At 47.4% G+C, this 24,000-nt stretch overlaps 1 protein-coding gene across 8 annotated transcripts in view; it reads left to right on the top strand.

Moving 5' to 3' along the window:
* Positions 1-24,000, top strand: part of kn (EBF transcription factor knot) — a 176,834-nt gene that overhangs the window by 95,706 nt on the left and 57,128 nt on the right. The window lies entirely within an intron of this gene.

Genomic DNA, 24,000 nt, shown 5'->3' with positions numbered 1-24,000 from the left:
CTTCTTCTTTATTCTTCTTGTTCTTGTTCTGTTTTTTTCTTCTTCTCTTTCTTCTTCTTTGTCCTCTCCTCTTCTTCTTCTCTTTCTTCTTCTTTGTCCTCTCCTCTTCTTCTTCCTTCTTCTTCTTAAATATTCTTTTCTTTTAATAGTTTTCTGTGGTCCTTCTTTCTTTTTCTTGTTTTCTTTTTCTTCTCTCTCTTTCTCATCTTCCTTCTTCTCTCTTATTTTTTATTCCTTTTTTCTTTTCTTTTTCCCCTTTCTTTTTCTTCATCTATTTCTCTTTCTGTAAAGAAAAGAAAAACAAAGAGAAACAAAGATCACAGAAAGAAAAGACAAAAAAAAGGAAAACATGGAGAAAGAGAGAGAGAGAGAGAGAGAGAGAGAGAGAGAGAGAGAGAGAGAGAGAGAGAGAGAGAAAGACAGAAACAGAAACAGAAAGGAAGAAAGAGAAAGAAAAGAGAAAAGAGAAAACTCGACTGCTCCTTTGGCGGGGGATTATGACACGGCATCGAGGCTCAAGAAAGACATCAAACGAGCATCATCGGCGGGGAACATCACCGCCGCCGCCACCGCCGTCGGGAGAGGACTTCGCGGGCGGCGAGGGAAGAGAAATGGGCCGTCCCCGTGACTCATCCTGGGGGGTGGGGGGATGGGTGAGGGGGGAGGGGTTGGGGATGGAAGGGAGGGGTGGATGGGAGAGGGAGAGGGGGAGGAGGGATGGAAGGGAGGGTAGATTAGGGAGAAGGGGGAGAGGGGAGTGGTTAGGATGGATGGGATGGGTGGATGGGAGAGGGGGAGGAGGGATGGGGATGGAAGGGAGGGGTAGATTAGGGAGAGGGGGAGGTAGAGGATAGGGGTTGGGGATGAGAGGGAGAGGGGGACAGGGGTGGGGAGGAGGGGACATTGCTGAGACCTACAGGATGATCCGTTTTGCTCTCGGCTGGTCACTTGGCTGTCGGGGAGGTTGTGGTGGTCTTCCGTTGGCTGTGGTGGTTGTGGTTGTGATGGTCAGAGGTGTCCGAGGTGGTTTGGTTGTGTGGTGATTGGGTGGCGTGGTGAGCGTGTGGTGACTTGCCCGCGCGTGTGTCTGCGTGCGGCTTGGCTTGGCAGGTGGGTGAAGCGTGTGGATGGCACTTTGTCCCCCGCGGATTCTCGTAGCGCGGCGCCCCTCCCAGCTGTCCAGGTCACGCGCGGGTATCGAGTTTTGAGATCTGGTCAAGGAATCTGTCACAATCGGCCTAATCTCCGCCAGAGGAAATGGGATTTTCTCCGTGCCACCTGATGCCGCCGCGGGTCATCCGGCGGGCGTGGCGAGCGTCTTCCTTCCTCGCCTCGACTCCTCGCCCGCGTCTTGGCGTAAGGGCGTCCCCCCCCCACCAGCTGCCCCGCCGTCGCCCGCGCCTTCCAGCATGCATCAAACACACGAGGGGGGGGGGGGGATCCACCTGCAGCGTATGATATAAATCGATATTTGGCCAATTATTCCGGCCAGATGGGGCCAGAAGCTGAGGGAAGGGGGCAGAGAAGGTTTGGCTCCCCTCCTCTCCCCTTCCCCTGGGCTCCCCTCGGCCTCCCAAGCGGCCCCTGGTCCCTTGGGTAAGGATATGGTAATGGGCTGGTGGCAGGGAGGGCCGCGCGCTCCTGAGGGGACACGGAGCACTAATATTTTCCTCTTGTTACCATAACTGGTTATTGCCGAGTGCGCACTTGCGTCGGCCTCGCATGCATGGAGATGGCCGCGCCCGCCACTGCCCGAATTAATGGCCTGACGATTATTCCGCTGCAGCTGTTGGCGGAATGTCCTCGGAGGTGCTAGAGGTGGAAAAGTGGAGGCCGAAGAGGAGGAGGACCGCCTTTTGTCAGGGATTTCTGCTCGCACCGCTCGGCGAGGGGGCGGAGGGCGCGGCGAGAGGAGCCTTCGCCGCCCCCTCCCAGAGCCCCGGAAAATGCGACAGCCATTGCTCTTCCCTTTCGCCGCCGGAGCCTCGGTCGCCGGGGAAAGGAATTACCGAAACACAAAAGGATAGTTTATTTCGCATCGCATTACCCTCGGCCGCTCTCTTGCTCACATGACGAGCTCCATCTGCATAAAAATGGAGGCGCTTTTGGACTGGCCCGGTCAGCGTTGTGCGACGGCCTCGTCCGCTGGTGGCCGACCCTCCGACCCTCCGACCCTCCCCGTCATGGCTCCTCCTCCTCTTCTTTTTCTTCTTCTTTTCCTCCTCCTCCTTCTCCTTTTCTTCTCCTTCTCCCTCTTCCTTGTGTTCTTCTCTCTCCTCCTCCATTCCTCATTCTCATTCTCCCCTTCCTCCAAATGTTCTTCCTCCTTTTCCCTCTCCTCTTCCATCACCTTCCCTTTCCTCCTTCCCCCTCCCCTCCCTTTCCCTCCCCTCCTTTGCCTCCTATTCCCCCCTCCCTCCTCCCTTCCCCCACCCCCTCCCACCCCCCGTGCTCGCGCTGACCGCCTCCCGAGACTTCTTCAAGAAAGCCTACATAAAAATAATAGCAACACCGGGGCCACCGACTGCCTATGTAAATTTGTTACGAGTTGCCATTACGGTCTGGCACTCCACAATCGCCGTGATTTGTCGGCGTCGTCTGGCAGGTGGCGAGGTTGCCGATCCCCCTCTCAACCCCCCTCAACCCCCCCAACCCCTCCTCCCTACGCCTACCCTTCTATTCTTTAACCCCCCACCCCCTCCCCCTACCACCGATCCCCCTGCACTGACACTCGAAAAAAAACTATGAGCTGGGGGGGGGGGGGGATTAGTTTGAAGGTTATCTTTGACCTAAACTCTCGCTCTCTCGGTCTGTTTGTTTCTCTCTCTCTCTCTCTCTCTCTATCTATCTATCTATCTATCTATCTATCTATCTATCTATCTCTCTCTCTCTCTCTCTCTCTCTCTCTCTCTCTCTCTCTCTCTCTCTCTCTCTCTCTCTCTCTCTCTCTCTCTCTCCGCCTTTTGCTCCTAAATCTCATCTATACGATTCTTGTAAATCTACAAACTAGAACCCCTAGTTAGTAGAACCCAGGAACCAAGCGCCTCGTCCGCAGAACCGCCAGACCCAAAGGTTCTACTATGGTTCTCTTTGTGTTCGTGTTCCCGGCGCTGGAGGCTCGAGGCGGGACAGGTGAGCGACGGCAACACGGGGCCAGCATCAAGCAGACAGGTGTCAAGTCAGCTGGACAACCCGGCCATCTGTCCGCACTCGGAACTTGACCCACTGGTTGGAGCTCTTCCATCCATAATAGACGACGCTCGACCCCGGCCTCTGCGGTCGCGCCCTTGCCTCTGCCAAGTCGTCCCTGGTCGTGTGGGAATGGGTCGTCCTCGTTCCTCGGGGACGAACTTGCGGAGCTTAGACGTCTCTATGGCTGCTGATGGGGGTTTATGCCGGGGTTTACGCGAAGGAGGCCGAGGGGACGCGTTCCTCTGTTTGGAGGGCATTAGGCTTTTTTTTTTTTTTTTTTTTTTGAATTGCTGTGTCTCTGCTGCTTTCTCTCTCTCTCTCTCTCTCTCTCTCTCTCTCTCTCTCTCTCTCTCTCTCTCTCTCTCTCTCTCTCTCTCTCTCTCTCTCTCTCTCTGTCTTTATTTTTTGGCACCCCTCTTCCAAGCTCGGACGCGGCCTCGGGGGACAAGTTTCCATGAAGGCAGGCAGTTAGGGGTTCACAGCTGGAACTAACGCTCATGCCCAGAAAATCCCGTGAATAATATAAAGGCTTTTTAAGAATTCCAACCGACTTTCTTCCTTCCTTGCGTCGTCCAAGAACTTAACTAAGAAAAAGATGGGGTTCTTTAGGAGGGATCTTGTAAGGGGGAGAGAGAGGGGAAAAGAATTAGAAGAAGGAGAGAGAGAGAAAAAAAAGAGAAAGACGACCGACCTCGCGCAAGTGTAGGATTAGACCTTACAAAAGAAGGATAATGGTGTTCAAACATCTTCGTCTGTCACTGACTTGTCATCTTAGAGGGCCGGAAGTCACCTCTCACACGCCTCTACGGCTCTGAAAGGAAGGCTACAGTGAAGGAGGCAATTAGAGGGATGGCGCCAGGTACCATAGAATCCCGACGCTGCCGTATGCGCGTCTGCCCGTGTGTTGTCATTAATTACCGTGTCCCCGAGTCGTTATATATACGTATTTCTTCACATATATTTCTTTTGTCTGCTTTGTGCTCTTGATAACTCGGAGAAAGAAGTTTCCTTGTCGGTCTTTTTATTTTCTTTCTTTCTTTCTTTCTCTGCGGCGCGTTTTATTTCCAGTTTTATTCATCCAGAAGCAAAACAAAACAAACAGAGGAACGTGTGTCTTCCCGGCGATAAAAGAGGTATGGAGAGATCACGCTCTCACACGGGCGTTTTGCATTAATTTTTCCCGTATTGTTGGTTGCTGATCCGGTCTGGGAACGTCAAACACTCAGCACTAAAGCGGGAGTTCTTTTTCAGAGTTGCTTCTGAAGTACATCTCCTTCCTTTGGTTCGTCGAGTGTTTACATATCGTTCGGCGCCGCGGCGAGAACCTAGCGTTCAGTGATCGTCCGAAATCGTGTCAGCTTTTCTAACTCTCTTTTTTTTCTTCTTCTTTTTGGCTTGATTTCGCCATATTTCTTTAGAGCGGTAAATATGAGAGGAGAGAGAAAATACAAGGAATCCGAAGTGTATGTGTGAAACAAGCTCTTGTGTTGCACAGCAGAAGGAGGAGGAGGAAGAGCGGTTGTACCACGGAAGCAGTGATTTTTATTTCGACTCGGTTGAAACACAAGTGTGGGGATATTTACCCAAGTCCTTCATGCCGTGTGCAGCTTTTCAAAACAAAAATGCAGAGTGAAAATACTCCAAATGAGAGTCTAGCAGCCATTCTATAAAAAACACAATCCTTTGTAGCATCTTTCCGGCCTTGTATGTGTGGAAGAAAAACAAGCACATAGAGAGGAAGATAAAAGGAAAAAGTATTATTTTTTCTCTCCCTCTCTTTCTCTTTTACGCGCCAGCATAACAAATGATAAATATGCAACTAATCTCTTTCTCTTTTTTCTTTTACACATTCAAAGCCGCTTGATATTCCGAGGGAAAAAAAGGATGATAATTAGACGTGGCAACTCGACGCGCGCCTCCTCTCGGATTCTTCAAAAACAATATGGCGGTCGGTTTGTTTTGCTCTCGCGGCACTCTCGGCCTGTGAACACAATCGCGGCCTGGTTACGCCCAGTTCACCCTCTCAGTGCCATTGTTGTCCCGGGGCTGAGAAAGATAAACAAACCGATACTTGGGCAGAGAATGCAAGCGGAGGAGGGAACGCCGACACCCCCTCCTCCCTCCCTCCCTCCCTCTTTCCCTCCCTCCCAAACCTCGCTAATGTGAAGACCTGATCATGGAAAAAAAGAATCTTTCCGATTTGTATTTCTTTCGCGTCTCGGAGGCTTCGCGACGGGAGGGAAGAGAGAGAGAGAGAGAGAGCGACCCGACGGAACTCTTATGCGGGGAAGAGGGGAGGAAGGGAAGGAGAAAGGGTAAAGCGAAAAGGGGGAGAGCAGGAGAAAGTGAGTGGGAGGCAAGCCGGGAAAGAACCAGAGAAGAAGGAAGGGGCAAAGAGAAGAGGGGAGGAGAGAAGGAGAATAAGAGAGGGAAGAAGGAAGAGGCAGAGAGAAGAGAAGTAGTATAAGAGAGGCAGGGTTGAAAGGGCAAAGAGAAGTGAGGAGGAGAGGACAATAAGAGTTAGAAGAAGGAAAGGGACAAAGAGAAGAATCGAGAAAAGAAAGAGAAAGAGACAGGCAAGAAGAAAAGCGACAAAGCGAAGAAGAGAGGAGAAAAGAAAGAGAAGAAGAAGAAGGAGGGAAGGGAGAGAAAGGAAAAGAAAGACGTTTATAAAGCCCGTCAGCTAATTAGCGAGCGATGGACGTGACTCCCAAGCCCTCTCGATGAAAGAATAAACTCGGGCGGGACAATGGCGGCGGCCCCTGCTTTGGGCTCCCATCACGAGGCATGAAGGGCTTCGGGAGACGAGACAAGAGATGCCGGGGTGGGGGTGGGGGTGTGAGGGAGAGGGGGGCGGGGCACAGAGCGAAGAGAAATAAAAAGAAAAAGCATTGAGACATGTCTTATGGGATTTAGTTTACGTTGAAAGATTTTTTTATATATATAAATGAGTTGTGTCGTTTGTCATCTTTGTTTGTGGGCGTGTGTCATCTTTTCAATGAGTAGCATCCCTGTCATTATCATTATTATTTTTTCTGTTGCTGATGTAGTTATCTTTAGAATGACGGTGAATGTAAATCTAATAAATAGTATTAGTAATGATTATAAGGTCGAACAGCCGTCTGTGGAAGATTATCTAGGATCTTGTAAATCTGCTTTTCCTTGTGATTCCTCCTTCCCTCCCTCCCTCCCTCCACTCTTCATACCCCTTCCCCTTACTCCCCCTCCTCATACCCCTCACCCCCCTCCTCATACCCTTCACTCCCTCTCCTCATACCCCTCACTTCCCATACCCCATTCCCCTCACTCCCTCTCCTCATACCACTCACTCCCCTCTCCATATCCCACTCCTTTCACTCCCCATACCCATACCCCTTCCCTACACTCCCCTTCCCCTCACCCCCTCCATACCCCACTCCCCTCACTCCTCTCCCTTTCCCCTCCCTTTTGGTTTAGCGATGCCGTCCAGTCGCGTTAGACAAATTGATTGTTGTGAGGGCCTCCCCGGTGCGCGTTAACAAGTCAATTACGCTGTAGATTAGTTCATAGATTACGCTATACAGTGATCGGCTTGTCTGGCCCGCGAGGTAGGAGCAGCTCTTGGAGAGAGAGAGGGGGGGGTAGGATGGGAAGGGGGGGAGAGAGAGGAAGGGGAGAAAGGGAGGGGAGGGGGAGAAGGGGGAAGAAGAAAGGGAGGGGAGGGAAGGGAGAAAGAGAATGGATAATAAAGAGGGGGGAGGAGAAGAGAGAATATAAAGATAAATAGGATGTAAGGGAAAGGGATAAGGAAGAAGAACACAGGAGAGGGGGGAAGAAGGACGGAAGGGAGGAGAGGAAAAGCGAAGGATTGTGTTAAGGGGTAGAGAGGAGGAGAGGGGGGGGAGGGGAGCGACAAGGCACAGATCATCAAGGGTTTTATAATGTTAAGAGACTGATAGCAGGGAGAGCTTTTAACGGGTTTTTGATTATGAACTTAATTTACGGAATTGACGGACTACAGGCATATTCTTTTTTCTTCTTTTTCTCTCTGTCTCTCGTTCTTTTTCTGGACGTATTTATCTCTTTATATTATTGCTACCGCTGTCGATTCTCGTTTTTATTATAATCATCTAATATAAATTCGAGAATCATAATCATCATCCGTCAGTCACCTTAAGCCAACGAGCGTAAATGAAATCATAAACCAAAAAAACGGGAAAAAATCGAAATACAGCGAAAACTACAAGAGCTGATCTCTGGTGTTTTTCTCCGGGTTCCATAATGGTTCCCTAATGACATTATCTTCACACAAATTACTTTTATGAAAGGATTAGCAAGAAAGGGTAAATTTTTCATCGAATCTTCTACTTGATCAATGATTTGGCAAATCCTGGTAATTCCTTCCGCCGTTGACAGTGGCGGGGGAAGCTTGGGTCAGCAGCGTGTGTGTGTGTGTGTCTGTACGTGTGTGTGTGTGTTTGTGTGTGCGTGTGTGTGTCTGTGTTTGTGTGTGTCTGTGTGTGTGTGTGTGTGCCTATGTGTGTATGGGTGTGAGTGTATTTGTTTGTATGTCTGTTTGTGTGTGTGTGTTTGCTTTACACGATTTGTTTGCTGGCTGTAAATACCCTTTTTTTCTCAAGGTATTATAATACCTACATTAGCCCTCCTGCCTCTCTCGCCTCTCTCTCCTCTCTCCGTCTTTCCCTTCCTTCCATTCTTAGACCAACGTCCCTCCCTCCCCCCCTCCTTCCCTTCCCTCCCTCCCACCTTCCCCCTCTCTTCTTAGATCCTAGTGCCCCCTCCCTCCCTCCCCCACTCTCTCTCCTTCTTTTCTCCCAACCTCCCTCCCTCCCTGTCTTTTCCCCCCTCCTTCCCTCCCTCCCTCCCTGTCTTCTCTCCCTCTCCTCCCTCCCTCCTTCCCACCCTGGACCCTCCCTCCCCGTCCTTAGGTAAGGAGTGCCTCTAGCAGACCTTGCTCCCTTCGCTGGCATTAATTCGCAGTGCCACCTTGCATTACCTCCGTCTGGGGAAGTCCATTATACCCTCGTAGTCCCCTTCTTCCCCTCCTCTCCCCTCTCCTCTCTCTCCCCTCTCTCGTCTCTCCCCTCTCCCCTCCTTTCCCTCTACCGTAACCTGTTTCCTTTTCCCCTCTCCTCCCCTCCTCTCCCGTCTCCTATCTCCCCTCTCTCCTCTCCTCTCTCCCCTCTCTCCTCCCCCCCTCCTTTCCCTCTACCGTAAACCTCTCTCCTTTTCCCCTCTCCTCCCTTCTCCGGCCGCCCCTCTTTACCTTTCACCGTCACATCTCCCCTCTCGTACTCTTCTCTCGTCTCCTTTCACTCTTCATTTCTTTATGGCCTCGTTGCTTTCTTTTTCTCCTTTCTTTTCTTGTCTGCTTCTTCTTTATGCATCATTTCTTTGATTTCTGTTTTTCCTATCTTCTATCTTCTTTCGTCTCCTCCTCCTCCTCTTCTCCTTTTCCTCCTCTTCCCCCTTTTTCTTTTCCATTTCTTCCTCCTGTTTTTCCCTACTCCTCCTCTCACCATTTCCTCCTCCTTTTCCTCTTCCTCCTTCATCAATTCCTCCTCCTCCTCTCCTCCATTTCCTCCTCCTCCTCCTCCTCCTCCATTTCCCCCTCCTCCTCCTCCTCCTCCTCCTCTTCCCAACATTACCTCCTTCCCCCCTTTTCTCTCACCCCCCCCTCCTGCCCCTTTCCCCCTTATCCTCATTCTGTCTCCCCTTTTTACACTCTATTCTTCTCCTCTCTTCACATCTTCACCCTCGCGTTTTTTCTCTTATCTTCCGTTTGTTTGCGTCGCTTTTATTCCTTCTGTTGTTGCAGACTACTTTGGATACGTTATAGATGTTGTTTGGAGTGATGGTTCTTTGGATACGTTATAGATATTGTTTGAAGTGATGGTTTATATCTTGATGTGTAATTCGGTGAATGATAAATGAGAGAGGGAGAGAGAGAGAGAGAGAGAGAGAGAGAGAGAGAGAGAGAGAGAGAGAGAGAGAGAGAGAGAGAGAGAGAGAGAGAGAGAGAGAGAGAGAGAGAGAGTAGGCGTAGAAAGAAAGATAGTCGGAAGATGGAGATAGAGATAAAGCAGAGAAAGACACAGGGACGGAAGAAAACAAAGAGAAAAGAGCTGAAGCAACGTGGAGGGGAAATAAGAGAGAAACAAGAGAAAGCGAAATGGGAGATAAGAGAAAGAGGAGAGAGAACTCTAACACCGGAGTCACGTTACTCTAGTCATGCTCACGACCATTATATCCCCTACTACCCAGCCCCTCTCCCCTCTCCCCTCTCTCCACCCCCTTCCCTACAACCTCCTTACGCCAACACCGTGCTCCCCTCCTCTCCTCTCTCCCCTCTCCCCTATCCTACAACCTCCTTACGCCAACACCATACTCCCTTCCTCCCCCCTCTCCCTCTCCCCCTCTCCCCTCTTCCCTCTCCCCTCTCCCCTACCCTACAACCCCCTACTCAACCACCGTACTCCCCTCCTCTCCCCTCTCCCGCCTCCCCTACCCTACAACCCCCTCCACCAGAGTCCCTATACCCACCATGCACAAGAAAATAAACCCGTGTCAGTCAAGGAAGGTACCCGAGACCCCAGAAGTACCTCAGGGCTCCGAGAGGTATCAGGAATAGACGGGGAGAAAGAGAGAGGGAGGGAGATAGAAAAGAGAGAGGGAGGGAGGGAGAGAAAGAGAGAGAGGGGGGGCGAGAAGAGTGAGAGAGGGAGGGAGAGAAGAGAGAGGGAGAGAGAGAGAGAGAGAGGGAGAGAAGAGAGAAAGTGAGAGAAGAGAGAGAGAGGGAAAGGTTTGTTTGCGTTTATGTATTTTCGTAAAGTTTTCTTATTCTGTCAGTGTCAATGTTGTTGTTACGTTTCATTCTGAAGGAGATTTACACTTTATTTTTATTTCTTATTTACCTATTCATTTATTCATTTTGCCTATGTTTATCTTCTATTTTCCGCAGTCTCAAGAAATCTAATTGTTTAGATAATAATGGTAATGACTTGGAAACTAATCAGTTAATTCAACTTTCCTCTTTCCAAATACCAAATAAGTATTTCATAAAAAAAAGATACTTTTCTCTTTTCTAATTTCCGTTTGTTTATTTATATATTTACTGGTTCAGGTGACACTAGATTTTTGTACATGATAACTTTGGAAACTTGTTTTTTTTTTGTTTTTTTTTTTTGTCGTTTTTGCTTTTTCTTTTTTGTTGTTCTTGCGTCTTCTCTTTTTTTCTTTTTCTTTTTTTTAGTGGTCCTTGTTTTTTCTCTTTTTTATCGTTCTTGTCTTTAATTCCTTTTTAGTCCTTCTTGCCTTTTCTCTTTTTTCTCTCTTTCTCTTTTTAGTCGATCTTGCCTTTTCTCTTCTTTTTAGTCGTTCCTGCTTTTTTCTTTTTTTTTTTTTTTTTTTTTTGTATACTACAGACTTTCATGTTTATGGATACAGCGAGAAGACTCATTAATGTTGGGGTTATTTTACCAAGTACTTATCCTGAATCTTATTAGTCTAAAGTTACTTCATGAAAATCCATAAACTAGTCTATAGAAAGATTATTGTTTTTGTTGTCTTTTTTTGCGTGTTCTTGTTATTGCTTTTTTGTTTTTGTTTTTTCTCCTTTTTTGTACTTTTATTAGTTATCCTACTAGCGGAAGGATATGAAATTCGGCAAAATAATCAGCCAATTTTCCAGTGAGTAAGATTCATAAACGTCGATACACAAAACCATTTTTTTTGATACGAGATAAACAAAAAAAAAATCCACAAAAGACGAATTAAGTCGATATAGAGCGCATCCGATCGCGCCATCTCCTGACACGCCATGACTGACACTGATCCCTGACACCTGACACCCTTGTGGCACCCGTGGAGTAGAGCGCCCGGTCACAATTAGTTATTCATTAGAGTATTTTTGTCTTCTTCGTTGAACAAATGAGATAAATTGGTTAAAGTGTCTCCCGGAGTCATTTAGGAGAAGATCTTTTCGTTAAAGAAGGGAGGGGGTGGGAGGGGGGGAGAGGAGGGACGGTGGGAGTGGTAGGGGGGGGAAGGGAGGGAGGGACGGAGGGGTTGTAGAACTTAGAGGAGTCTTTGAATTACCAAATTACCATACAAATGAATCTCTCTCTCTCTCTCTCTCTCTCTCTCTCTCTCTCTCTCTCTCTCTCTCTCTCTCTCTCTCTCTCTCTCTCTCTCTCTACCTCTCTCTACCTCTCTCTACCTCTCTCTCCCACTCTCCTCACTCTCTCCCTCTCTCTCCCTCTCTCTCTCTCCCTCTCTCTCCCTCTCTCTCCCTCTCTCTCCCTCTCTCTCCCTCCTTACCTCCCTCCCTCCCTCCCTCCCTCCCTCTCTCTCTCTCTCTCTCTCTCTCTCTCTCTCTCTCTCCCTCTCTCTCTCTCTCTCTCTCTCCTTGTTTACATTCTACGATGACTTGAAGCCACTTAAACCATCCGTATATGGTATTCGAGTGATACGCATAATAGTTTTATTTGTTGCTATTAACTTTTTTTTTAGTTTATAAATCCGTATGATTATACATTTTTCCATATCCATATATATACTGACTAACCCCAATGCATACATAAAAAGATAATACTCAACATATTTTACACACGAGATAAACTATCAGGAAAATCACACGAGCTCTCGAAATTCTACGGTAAATATTCAGCCAATTTGACTATCGCAAGACAACAAGCAACATTTAACTCGACTTTACTTGTTTTCTTCGCCTCCCAAGTTCCATCCTGCGAGGTACGGCTTGGCAACCTGTCTTCGCGGCGATAGTTTCACCTTAAATCTAGCCAGTTGCTGAAGAGCTTGAGAACTGTTCTTGAATTTTGTTCCCCCGAAGTTTCCCGTTGGCAGTGTCGCGTCGCCATTACCCCGAGCGACTTAGGCATGTAAATTCGCAAGCGTGGCGGAGTGTCATTTCTAGACCCGCAGGAGCGCTAATTTTAGTCGTCTAGAATCCTCACGTGAGTCACCTAGAGCCTCAGTTGAGTCACCTAAGAGCTTCACCCAAGTTACCTAGGACCCACACCTGAGTCGCCTGGAACCCACACCTGAGTCACCTAAAACCTGAGAAAATCCGCCTAGATCCTCACTCGAGTCCCCTAGAACCGGCTAACGAGTGCAACCCAGACCCAAACGAGGTAATTTGGACGTAAATAAGTAAAATGTGATTGGAGTCCTTAACTGCCCTTTCCGCGCAGGCGTGAGTGAGGTGAGGTCAGACCCGCCCGGGAGATATGCTAACTAATTCACTCGAGCTGGTAAAAGAGCCTCTTAATTATTGCTAATGAACTGCAAAATGAGGATGAGAAATGGAAATTAAAGATAGGAGATATAATGAGCTCGTTTACATAGCGATAATGATGGCATGGTTCGTGTGACTGTAGGGAGAGTGAGTTATATTACGATATTTAACACAGGTTTGGGATGTAATAACACTTGCTGCGAGCGGTTTTAAGGGCAGTGTGATGTGTTCATTAGTTCCCACGGTGATGCCGCTGTGCCGACGCTGGGTTGCCGTCCCGTAGACTTTTTGGTGGGATTTTCTTGTTTTTTTATTAGATAGATTTGGTAATATAGGAAGATAAGTATGTGTGAGAGAGGGACACACAGAGAGAAAGATGTGTGTGTGTGTGTCAATGTGCGTGTGGGCGTCCTTTATACACACATATATATGTATTGTGTGTGTGTTTATGTATGTTTTCTTATTGATATAGAAATGGAATACTTACGACGACTAACCCACGACAGAAGAGCGGATGCCAGCGAGCACACCCGCCACGTAATCACAGAGCGGGGAAAAGCCCTTTATACCCCCGAACGACCACGACTCATAAACATATTATAGTCCAAGACACAAACCTGGCCGGGGTTGGGGGTGGGGGGAGGGGATAGGGGACATGGGAGAGGGGGGGGGAGGATAGAATCTAGGACCAACTTACATCGTTAAAGCCATCGTGGTGAACGGGGTATAGATAACAATTAAAACTTGGCAAAAGGAGAGGGGAGGGGATGGAGTAGGGGTGTGTGTGGGTAGGGGAAGAGGAGAGAGAGGAGAGGGAAAGGAGGAAGAGAGAGAGGGAGGGAAAGGGAAAGAAAGGGGGTAGAAAGGAGAGACAGAGAGAGAGAAAGCGAGAGTTAGAGAAAGAGGAAGAATTCGACAGGCAGCGAGCGAGAATTAGAGAAGGAAAGAGAGCAAGAATTAGAGAGAAAGAAAGAGAGAGAGAGAGAGAGGGAGCGCAAATTACCTTACATTTTCCCCCCTCTCGAAAAGTTAGTTTTTTTCTCCCTCCCTTCGGTGCTTTATTCTTGATGGAGGTAACGTTATTTATGGGTTAACTTTGTGCTGTGTGGTGGATGCTGTTGATTTATGGGTTATAGCGTGAGTTTTACCGCCATGATGATGCTCATCTTTTTCGTGGGGGGGGGAGGGGGAGGGAGGAGAAGGAGAATGGAAGGGAAGGGGGAGGAGAGGTGGAGGGGAAAGGAGGGGGAGTGAGGGCTGAGGGGAAATGGAGGGGGAGTGGGGGTGGAGGGGAAGAGGAGGGGGAGTGGGGGGAGGGGAAGAGGAGGGAGAATGGGGGGGGAGTTGAAGGGAAGGGGAGTGGAGGAGGAGAAGGAGGGAGAATGGGGGGGGAGGGGAAGGGGATGGAGGAGGAGGAGGAGGAGGGAGAATGGGGAGAGGGGAAGGAGAAAAGGCTGGGAAGAGAGGGGGAGGGAGAAGGGTAGTGATGTAATAATGAGGGAGGAAGAGGAGAAGGGGAGGATGGAAATGGGAAATAGGGGGAGGAGAGAGAGAAATATTTTCTCTCTCCTTTCTCTCTCTCTCTCTCTCTCTGTCTCTCTCTCTCTCTCTCTCTCTCTCTCTCTCTCTCTCTCTCTCTCTCTCTCTCGCTCTCTCTCTGCGACAAGCGAGGAAATCAATCATCTTATTTATCTATTCCCTAGTTCTTTTTTCCTTTTTTTCTCTCCTATCTTTTTTTTCTTTGCTATTCGTCATCAGTGTTATTGTGTCCGATTATTTATTCCACCCAAAATAAAAGCGAAAAATATATAATATACAATGACCAACAATATATATTTGGTAATGATATAGTACATATACCACATGAATAAAAAAGAAAAAGGTTCTTCACAATGATTATGTGAAAAAAGTTTGTTTGTTCAATATAGGAAATATAAAGACAATAAAAAATGTGTGTGTATATATAGAGAGAGATAGATAGATATAGATATAGATATATACATACGTGTGGAAAAAACTCCAGGTTATTGATCCACTGCTTAGTATGAGTGTTTTATTTACAGTATGTGAGGGAGTGAGAAGAAATTACAATAGGGAGATGAAACAAGGGAAGTAATTGCAGCTGATTCTCCAGAGGGCAGTTTCGACGGCTCGCCCGATCACCTCTTTCTACAGAGTGAGAGAAAGAGAGAGAGAAAATGATGAAAAAAGGGAGAGGAAGAGGGGTGGAAAGAGGAAGGAGGGAGGGGGGGAGGGGGAGGGGGAGGGGAAGAGGGAGGGAGGGAGGGGGAGAGGAAGAGGGAGGAAAGGGAGAGGGTGATGAAAAGGAGATGGGAGGAGAGAGTGAGAATGGAGGACAAGAGACGAAGAAGGAGGAATGGGAGGAAGACGAGAGAAGAGAAGATATTAATGAGATAGGGGGAACGCAGAGGTTGAGAAGGAGAGAAAGGAGAAAGAAAAACAAATACACAGGTTTTTCTTTATCGTTACATGACTTCGTGTTTTGTCGTAATCTTTAAAGTCGTTGAGATGTCTGAAATTTTCCGATATTCTTTTTTTTCTTTTTTTTCTTTTTCTTTTTCTTTTTGTGTAAATGATATCAATCACTGGTTGGCCATAGATGTTATTAGTGCAGATTCTATAAACAAATAAAAAAAATCTACCCTATGCTTCTTCATCAACTTTATCATTATCTAGAATCAGTTTTCTCGACGTAACTCTCTTCCTTCTTGTTCCTTGCTTTATTCCTCAAGATGTCGCCCCATTTCTTGGTCTTTGAGCCTAAGGAAAATGGGAAAACCTATTTCAAGATTTCTCGCTAGATGAAACGCAGAGTTACATATGTATGTTTTGTCTGTGTACATACATATGCTCGTACACACACGCGTTATGTGAGTGTGTTTGTGTCTGTATGTATGTGTGCTTATATGTGTGCATGTGTGTATGTTCGTATGTGTATCTATATGAATGTTCATATGTGTGTGTGTGTGTTCGCATTTGTGTATGTATTTAGGTTCGTATGTGTGTATGTATGTATATCCATGTATGTATATATTTATGTGTATATTTTCTCTCATTTTCCTCTCCTCCTCCTCCTCCGCCCCTACCTCCAACCCCTTCCTCCCCCTCTCCCCCCACCCCTCCCCCTCACACCCCCTCCCCTACCCCTTCCCACCACCTCACACCCCCACCCCACCCCATCCCTCGGCCGCCCATGATGGACAAGGCCACCGCTGACCCAACGCTGACCTCCACCATCCAGGTCAGCCGGGGGGTTGCAGCGAGACAATAAGCAATACGACAACAATCCGCACTCGATTTTATTCTTTGCAATAGCTTGTGCAATAAAAGGATTCAATTTGTCTCCGCCTTGCAATAAAAAGTAATGAAAAGTAACACCTCGTTCGCCCAGTCTGGAATGGCTCAGCGGGGAAAAGAGGGGGACAAGGGGAAAGTATGGGGGAAGGGGGGGAGGAGGGGGACAAGGGGAAAGTATGGGGGAAAGGGGGTGGGAGGGAGGAGGGGGGGAAGGGGGGAAGTATGGGGGGTGGGGTGAGGGAGGAGGGGGATGGGGGTAGGAGTGGGATGGGGGGAAGGGGAAAGTATGGGGGATGTGGGGGGGAGGAGGGGGATGGGGAGGAGGGGGAGGAGCCTAAGATGCATATATATCAAAGAAAAAAAAAAAAAACGAAACGTATATATCATCCGGATTATTAATTCGTCATCGCGTACGACTGATAATTAAAAAAAAAAAACACGAATCACACTCTCTCAACGTAAAATAAGGAAAGAAAAACAAATCAGTTAAGATAAAACACGAATAAAAAAAATAAAAAAAAAACATACCAATAACAAAATAAAAAGATAATAAAATAAAAAATACATATACAAGACTCGTCCTCCAGAAAACGCCCGTAGAGCCAGATCTAATTAATCGAGTCATATGTTCTTGTTGGGGGAGGGGGGGGAGGGGGGAGGGGGTAGAAAGACGGGGGAGGGGGGAGGAAGGGAGGAAGAGGAGGAGGGGGAAAGGAAGGGGGATAGAAAGAGGAAAGAAGGAAAGGGGGGATAGGAAGAGAAGGAAGGAAGGAAAAGGAAACAGGAAGAAGGAAGGGGAAGGAAGGAAAGGGGGATAGGAAGGAGGAAGAGGAAGGAAGGAAAAGGGGGGGGGGAGATAGGAAGAAGAAGAGGAGAGGCGGTGGGGGGTAGGGGGTGGGGGGTGGAGAAGGAGAGAACTCGCCCTATGAAAGTCTTAAGACAACCCGCCAAGAGGGACGCGAGGACAACAAAGACCCCGCAGGCCATTCCAGGCGGGAACAATGTGCCAGCGAGGGAAAATGGTTTCCTTGTGGGCCGAATTTAAAACGCCCGACCTGCTACTCCCAAATTGCACATAAAACTTGCCTCTGGCTTCTGCTCGGGCGAGGGGAGGGGGGAGAGGGAGGGATAGGGAGGGGGGGGAAGAGGGTAAGGGAGGTGGGTAGGGAGGGGTGAGGGGAGGAGGGGGAAGGGGGTAGCGCGGAGGGAGAGAGTGTCTTGTTTACACCTTGTTTCTTTCTTGTCATTGTCTCTTGTTCTGTACCTGTGCTTGCTTGTCTGTTTGATTTTGTTTTTTGTTTTTGTTTTTTTGTTTTTTGTTTGGGGGGGTATTCCTTTCTTTCTCTTCTTATCTTTTAAGGGAGGGGGAGCGGTGTGGTTTAATGAGTTAAAGGAAATGGTATTGAATCCTTGTAATTTATTTGTTTATATATATTTTTTTTCGGCGGAAATTTTCGAGAGCTGAAAGCGGCGCGAGGTTAAACTGGAGAGTTACCGACCGTGTCTTCGAGTCTTGAAATCTTTATAATATCTATACGTTCCACGGAAGCAGAAGCAATATCCACAAAGAACACAAGCGCAAAGAACAACGACAAGACATAAAAAAAAGAAGAAGAACCAACAACAACAGAGCCAACAACAACACAAACCCTCGCTGTCTCGCCTCGCCTCGGCCATCTTTCCCGCGCTCTCAACATGGCGATGGCGGGAGGCTCGGATGTGTCTCCTGGCGGTCGTTGCTTCCCCGGGCCCGAGGTCGTGGAGATCTCCCTCTGGTGGGTCTCAAGATGTGGTTGGAGGCAGGCAAATTGAAATTTTACGGCCAGCTCAATTTGGCATCGTATAAAACAAACATCCGATGCCGGCGGGCGATTTACGGCGGGCGGCGAGATTCGGGGTCAAAATCACGCCCGCCCTTCGAGGTCGCGGGGTCAGTGCTTGGGTCGGGGGGAGGGGGAGGGGAGGGAGGGGGGGTTTTGGGGTCAGTGCTTGGGTCGGGGCGAGGGGGGAGGGGAGGGAGGGGGGTCTTGGGGTCAGTGGAGGGAGAGGGGGGTAGTGGTGCTGGAGGAATGGGGGAGGACGCGTAGAGGGGGGGGGGAGGAGGAAGAGGGGTGGCGAAGAAATAGCGTCGGGTGTCAAGATGATGAAGAACGGGATCCTACTGACCTCCTCCTCCTCCTCCTCCTCCTCCTCCTCTTGCTGCTCTTACTCATCCTCATCTTTTCTTCTTCTTTTTCTTTTATTTCTTCTTCCTCTTCTTCTTTTTCTCTTCCTCTTCTCCTCCTCCTCCTCCTTCTCCTTTACTTTCTACACCTCCCTCCCTCCCTCCCTCCCTTCCCTCCCCTCCCTCCCCTCCCTCCCTCCCCTCCCCTCCCCATCCCCTCCCTCCCCTCCCCTCCCACCCCCGCAGCAAGGCTTCTTCATCCAGCCTCAGCTTCCTATAATGGACTCGTCGCCATTGTGTGTGGGCGAGAGCGAGAATATTACGCCGCGATAGCTCAGGCCGGCGCCGCCATCGCTCGCCGGGTGATCGCGCGGGGCCTGACGGATGGGGGGGGGGGTCCCGCGGAGGCCGTGTCGCAGGACTAGGAGAGGGGGAGGGAGGGAGGGAAGAGGAGGGGAGGGAGAGGGAGAGGGGGGGGATGGAAGGGGAGGGTGGGAAGAGGAGGGGAGGAAGAGGAGGGGAGGGAGAGGGAGAGGGGGGGGATGGAAAGGGAGGGTGGGAAGAGGAGGGGAGGGGGAAGGGAAGGGGGACGGAAGAGGAGGGGAGGGGAGGGGAAGGGAAGGGGATGGGGAGGGGGGACGGAGGGGAGGGAGGGTGGGGGAGGGGTGAAACGGGGGTGTTGGGGAAGGGAGAGGAAGAGGGTTGGGGAAAGGCGAAAGAGGGGAAAGAAGAGGTAGAAAGAGAAAAAATGGAGAAGAAAGAGGCAGAAAAAAAAGAAACTCGGTTCTCGGTTCTTCTTCGTCAGCCTAACCCGCGGACGAGCAATTCTGCAGCGCCCTCCGAAGCGGGTATTTCTTGCGCCGGAAATTTTGAATATCCACTTTTCCGTTATTTTGAAAAGTTCAACCTCGAGCCCGCGGAGTCCACCCCCCCCCCCCCCGACGTCGTCCTCGAGTTTCTTTCCGTCGAGTTTTAGCCTTCGAGCGACAGATGCGCAGACGAGGAGAAGGAAATGGTGAAAGACATTAGAGAAGAAGAAAAAAGAGAGAAGTGAAGAAGCGTATTAAGAAAATAAGAATGATGATGAACAAATGGAAAATAAGAAGAAGGAAGAGGAGTAGTAAGAAAATAAGAATAGACAGATGATGAACAAACGAAAAATAAGAAGAGAAGAGAAAAGAAATGAAAAATAAGAAGAGAAAAAGAAGAATGAGGAAGAAGGAAGAGGAATAGTAAGAAAATAAGAATAGGCAGATGATGAACAAATAAAAAAAATAAGAAAAGAAGAAGAAAGGGGGGTATGGAAATAAGAATAGACAGACAATGACCAAACGAAAAACAAGAAGAGAAAAAGAAGAATAAGGAAGAGGAAGAGGAGGAGGAGGCCGCAGAACATCCTCGTAGGGCTCATCAGCGCGGGGGTTCTCTACCAAATGACGCCAGGTCGTAAAAACCCGTGTAATTGTCTTGAGGAGTTTCTGGGAGTCGGAAAGCAATATCCCTAATGCATAGTCAATCCAACTAATGAAAATGTGAGCAAACACCTGTAGTTCTGCCAGGTTGTAGTTTTCTCTTCTAGAAGGCGGAGGTCGGGAGGGGGATATCTTGCGCGCGGGGGAGCGCGGGAGGGGGAGGGGATGGGGGGGAGAGTTTTTTTTTTTTTTTTTTTTTTTTTTTTTTTGATGGCCGGATGGGAGGTCGTTGGTGTCCGAGGTATGATTTTGAGATTTTTTTTTTTATTATTTCTTCTTGTTTGTCGTTTGTTTACCTTTGCATTCTTTCTTTTTTTTTTCATTTAGATTTGTAGGCTCTGTGTGGGTCTTCTGTTAAGAGATGCGGATGATAAAGCATATTGTGGATAATGCTGATTGACTTGATTACTATGCCATCAAGATTTGCGGTCCGTGAATATTCTTCTCTTTATCATCCGTAAACACCAAGAGAAAGAGGGAGAGGGAGGGAGGAAGAGAGAGAGAGAGAGAGAGAGAGAGAGAGAGAGAGAGAGAGAGAGAGAGAGAACAAGAGCAAGAAAGTAGCCACCCTCAACAGATAATGTTTAATATATCATGAAATCCCGTTGCCCATCCAGGAGGCAGAATATTAAATAGCAAAGTCTCTGTTTTACTTTTTTTTTTATCTGTTCAGCGATGCACACATACAACCCTCGCCCTTCTTGTGTGTTCGCCTCCCCGCCCATCAGTCCGAACGTTAATGCCATAGACTACCGAGTATCACACATCATTACAGCTTTATTGTTCCTCCTCCTCTCCATCTTTTTAAATGATTTTCCCGCGCTTTTTTGTCATCGCGCGGGACTTCTCTTTCCTATTTTTTGGCGGGAAAATATTACTTTCTCTATCCTTCTTTTGTTTTCCTCCCCCATTTCCCCCCTTCCTCCCCCTTTCGTTATCCCAAAATAGAGCCATTTTCGACCGATAACATCATTGGTTACTTGACTACATAGAGGACTTAATCCGCCCTCAGCCACCCCTCGCTTCGTCGACACCCTTTGCCCGACTCCCTTTCGACAGCGTTGGATCCGCTTCTCCCGCACGCGTCGATTCTCTTTTGTTTGTTTCGAGGAGGGGAGAGAGACAGGGCGGGTTGGGAGGGAAGGGAGGGATGGGGGGAGGGAGGCAGGGAGAGAGGGTGAGTGGGAAGGGAGGCAAGGCATGAGGGAACGATGGAGGGAAGGAGGGGAAGAGGATGGAGAGAGAAGGCTTGTGGAACGGGAAAGGAGGGATAGAAAGGAAGGGAAGTGGAGAAGAGATAAGGAGGGCGGGAAGGGAAGAGGAAGGGAGGAAAGGACGGTAGTGAAAGAGGGTCCAAACTGCCACGGAAGGAAATAGTAATATGATTTCTATCAAAATAATATTATTTCGTCGACGGTTTGACGGTGATAATAATTATATTTCCGGAATGAGAAGAGATTTTGCCATTATCATCCCGAATATGACGCCACGCTTGCCTTAGACAGCCAGTTATGCTTCATAGATTAACCTTTTTTTATCTCTTGCGAAAAGCAATAAACGTTTATTCGGAATTGTGTATAAATACGGGTAGGCGATTAAAGTGTAGACATAGGAGATCGTTATAATAAATAGGGGAGAGAGTGATAAGCAAGATAAATGGAGTGGATAGCTGCGTATTTGTAAATGGAAATGAAAGGGATTGAATAAAGAGACATTTTATCAGTTCTCAATTTTTTCCGACCCACCCCAAAAAAGAAAACAAAAAAGCGCGTATTTTTTCCCGTCATTGAGAGCGGAATATTGAGAGGTAGTTGGGGTCAAATGAGTCTTTAACGACATATCGGATCCTCATTTGACTATTTGCAAACACTGAATCTTTCCACTGTATTTTCGGCGATCTTTCGTGTTATTTGGAGTCTGTTATTAAATGACGGCAATGTTATATATTTGCTGTAACTATTTTGAATGTTTGTGTTCATTTACGTGGTGTGAAATGCTTGTAGGTATTGATTTGAAATATTTGCCTAACATTTCTCTTTTTTCTTTTTACAGGTAAGCTGAAATCTGTCTTTCCCGTGAGCGTTGCTGAAAGAGGAGTGAGTACTGAACGATTATTGAAAACTGTTACTAAATGATTTTTTATTCTTCTTTTTTTTTATCTCTTAAAATCGGGGTATATTTGAATAGCGAAATGTTACCTTGCATGTCAATAGGCATCCAGGCACACAAACACACACACACACACACACACACACACACACACACACACACACACACACACACACACACACACACACACACACACACACACACACTCACTCACTCACCCGCACATGCACGCACACACATAAACAAACACAAACGCACTTCATGACAAAACCAGGACGATAGCACGAACAATATGCAACCCATTGTACTCTCCTGAACAGTTCTCTCTCCTTTGCCACATTAATCAGCACCATTAACTGTGGTTTACGTGTTAAGTCGCCCCGGTTCCCGCCCTACACTCATTTCCCGCGCAAATTAACTTCTCTCATTACGGTTTGGCGGGAAAGATCATCAGTTCTTGTGTGGGATTCTCTTTATGCGATCTTCTTTTGTTTTCGATCCTTTCTTTCGTACGTATAAACGCGCGATTGTCTTTGTCTCTCGACCCTCCTTAATGATGTAGGTTAGAATAACTAAAAATAACAAAATTAAAACACAAAAAGGGGTGAAGTAAATGGGGATGAAAAATACAATGTGAATTCGGAGATCCATTGACTAGGGAAAAAAAAGATCGCTTAGACTATCAAACGCGGAGGGAGGTAAGCTTGTCCATTTCCCGGCTTGGCGCAGTCACGTGCTTTGCAAATATGTATCAGGATTATTAGCTGTTCAGGCAAAAACCGGGGAGGGTGGTGGTTCAACATTATAAATTGAATTTCTAGAGATATACTGCTGCAGACGCATTTAGATTTTAGAATGTAGTGTATGGAAAATGACAAGCTATAAACATGTTTGTTGACAGTTCTCCGCCGCTTGTCGAGGGAAGGATTTTATATATGTATATTCTTATTCCATCTGATGTAACGAAATAGAAAAGAAAATCCCGGCGCAAGTATGTAAACGAAGATGAAAAAAAGATAAAGGACAACATGCGGTAGATAGACGGGAAAATGGATAGACGAATAGATACTCGCGTAGATGTGTATATATACCATTTACCAGTACAGTTGTCGACTCTCACCTCAAAATTATGATACAGCTTGCTTTGTTGCGTCCACTGAAATATTTCCTCTCTCCCTTGCAGCTACAGGGAGGTAGGGGGGAGGGGGGGAGAGGGGGAAAAAATCGGCCGATGTCGGAAATATTCACAAACAATGTCAATTTTTACATTTGCTGCGCGGTAATAGAACATAATTGGCTCATTGATGTCTCCGTAGCACAAAAATAACGGTTTGGGTCGTCGCTCTAACAAAGCTGTTTACCACACATATGTAAATTGCCTTATCATTAGCATGCGATTCCTTTCAGAGAGAGGACAAAAAAGAAACATATTTTCTGGCCTATTTCCATGACGGGAAACATTTGCGAGTGGCGCGGTAACTACCTATTAGCAAGATCGACACAATAGCTGTTTGGGAGTTTAATGTAGCGGAGGCTAACCTTCCCTTGCCTGTCGCCCCCCCTCCCTTTCTCTGCTCCCTTTTTCTCTTTCTCTCTCTCTCTTTCTCTATTTCTCTTTCTTTCTGTCTCTTTCTCTTTCTCTCTTTCTCTTTCTTTCTCTTTCTCTCTTTCTCTATTTCTCTTTCTTTCTCTCTCTTTTTCTTTCTCTCTCTCTCTTTTTCTTTCTCTCTCTCTTTCTCTTTCTCTCTCTCTCTCTCTCTCTCTCTCTCTCTTTCTTTCTCTCTCCGTCTCTCTCTCTCTCTCTCTCTCTCTCTCTCTCTCTCTCTCTCTCTCTCTCTCTCATTCCTCTTTCCTTTTCTCCTCTCCTCTCATTCCTCTCTTTCTTGCACCCTTCTTTTACGCTTTTCCACCTACCTGTTCCCCTCTCCCTCGCCCTCCCTTTATTAAGTCAATTGCATTTTTATTTCTTTGATTCTTCCTCTTCCTCCTCTTTCTCCTCTTGTGATCTCTTCCTTTTCTCTCTTTCTCTCTCTCTCTCTCTTCCTCATTTTGCTAGCCTCGCGTTTATGTTGTAGATTTAGCAGAATGAATTACATAGCGAGATAAGTTACAATTATTTTCCTTTGCATTTAATGTTCGCTTTATTTTCTTTCTCTCTCTCTCTCTTTCTTTCCAAGTCCCCTTTGCCGTTTCATTTTCTTTTTTTCTGGGGTTGTACTTATCACATGCAAATTTCTCTTTCTTTTATTTTTGTTCTTCTCTTTTGTTGTTATTTTGTTGTCGCGTTATCATGTCTTTTCATATTTTGAGGAAAGGTCCATTTACTTTTTGTTTACATTTTGCTTTCCGAATGCCAACCAGACGTCCTGCTCTCCGTTCGCGCTGGGTTCACATTACGTAATAACTCGGAGGTATAATAGCCTCTATCGACATACGCGAGGGTAAGGATGGCCGCGCCGGAATCAGATCTCGGAACTGACATACGGCAG

Source organism: Penaeus vannamei, chromosome 7 (assembly GCF_042767895.1).
Source record: "Penaeus vannamei isolate JL-2024 chromosome 7, ASM4276789v1, whole genome shotgun sequence".
NCBI lineage: Eukaryota > Metazoa > Arthropoda > Malacostraca > Decapoda > Penaeidae > Penaeus > Penaeus vannamei.
Note: the sequence above shows the minus strand (reverse complement) of the source record. Positions and strands in the feature narration are given on the sequence as shown.